Source organism: Furipterus horrens, unplaced genomic scaffold, assembly GCF_987537825.1.
Source record: "Furipterus horrens unplaced genomic scaffold, mFurHor1.1.pri manual_scaffold_7, whole genome shotgun sequence".
NCBI classification, from domain to species: Eukaryota; Metazoa; Chordata; class Mammalia; order Chiroptera; family Furipteridae; genus Furipterus; species Furipterus horrens.
The window spans coordinates 31,245,964-31,247,958 of record NW_028327177.1 but is presented as its reverse complement, the minus strand read 5'-3'; positions in this window follow the sequence as shown (position 1 = coordinate 31,247,958).

Below are 1,995 nucleotides of genomic sequence, written 5' to 3'. Positions count from 1 at the left end.
CTGTATCTTAGGGCTGGATCGGGACCCATCAGGGGCAGGTTTATTCTTTTGTCCTCAGCGCCTAACAGAGTGCGGGACACATGAATTGAATGTGGTGAAAGTGTTTGAGTATCCTGTCTTACAAGAAGGATCAATGTCTTCTGGGTCTGCATACACACATTATTTTCTTTAATCAAGTGTTGAAAGTGGAAATGAAGCGCTGCTGCTTGTTGACTTAATTCATCCAGCGCAGTTTGCCAAGGAACCCCAGGCCGCCTGTTCCTACTTAACAGGAGAGTAGTTAGCACTGCCCTCTTGTTCTAGGTGCCAGAGGACTAGTTTGTGGCAGGGATTTCCCTTTGGAGAGACATCTATGCCACTTCGCCATTCTGTGCCCGTCTTTGCCGAGCAAGGGCTTTTTCTTGATTTTCACATATCTGCAAAAAAAAAAAAAAAAAAGCTTCTGCTGGTTTTTCCTTTTCAAAGTGAGCTTTGTCAAGTGAGGAATGTCTCTTACTCATCATTACCTCTTTCCTACTCATTTACTTTAGTTACTCAACTCCTTTTGTCACTGGTGAAGGGGTAATTGCCCTGCCCCTCCTCCCTGCTCTCCACCCCCAGGAAGAAATCAAGAGAGGAGGTGAAACAAATTGAAAAGAAGGGATTTACTGTAAACAAAGTGAAGGGAAAGGAGAAAGAGAGGGAGCTTGATGCACCAAAGGAACACACACTAATGGAGAGTATGACTCCTTGAACAGCTGCAGGGGTCTGCCTTATATGGGACCGGGTTTTTAACAAAGGCACAGAGTAGATTTCTTTGCTTGACAGGTTCCCGCCATGAGCTGGTATCAACCTGCGCAGGTGCAGAGCAGGGCTCCTTGCTTTCGTGAGCAGGTGTCCACCAGTGCATGCGCAGCGCGGAGCTTCTTGGGGAGTGCTTGAGGAGAAACTAAATTGATTTAGGAGAGGCTTAAAAAGTAATTGAAGAGCATTCCACCCATTTGAGAGGCTCAGCTTGTCTCACTTTCTCAAACTAGTGGAAGAACACTAAACTTTGGCAGACTTCTGATTCCCAGTGCATCTCTGGAGGAAAAGCTTTTCTACTAACTTTTCTCTGGAAATAATTTGAATCTGTTTATTTAAATTTACAGGACTTACTAAGTTTCCTATGAAGTGAGAAACCAAAAGCTGCCTCCTTTGAAGCCTGTGGCTGGTTTTTAGGTCAGCAGAGGCCAGGACTGTGATCAACTGGCAACTTCAAAAAATATGTGTATTATAGGGATATGTATGAGAGAAATACAATCTTTTCCCAGTGACTACTAAAGTTTCCATCGGCATCCCATTGTAGGCTCAATGGCTGGAGAAAAATTCAAGATCTTACAAGTTTTCCACAAAACATTATGGTGATCAGAACTTGGAAAGTAAAGCTTGGTGTTACTATTGTTTCTAAGGGCAAAAACAAACAAACAAACAGAAAAGTTGAGAACTGGCTTCTTAATAGCATTCCCTTACAAGAAAGCTTTATAAACAAAATCTTGATATAGTACATTTTAATAAAGGAAACTTTATAATATTAAAAATATATGGCACAGTCATGGAATAATCTTGTTCAGGGATTTCATCCATAAAGTTGATTTTAGGAAAAATCTCTGGTGTTTTTGCTGTAGATTATAATGCTGCATGTTGTTTACATGTCATAAAAAACAAATATTCTCTGTTGGCATTGTTGAGAAGCCCATCATTGAACTGGACAGGAATAGGAATGCCCATATAGGAGATGCAAGTGGGTGGAGAGGAGATGGGCATTAGTTTCCGTCAGCACCTGGATAACATTCCAGCCCTGTTACTGATTAGCAGCATGACTCTGTGGGTTATATGGGTTATATAACCTCTCTCAGTCTCAGTTTCTTCATTTGAAAGTTGGGGTCAATAATACTTACCTTGCAGAATTATTGGGTAGGTTCAGTGAAAAGTCCATGAAGTTCTTAACCCATGCCTGACACACCATAACTTTAA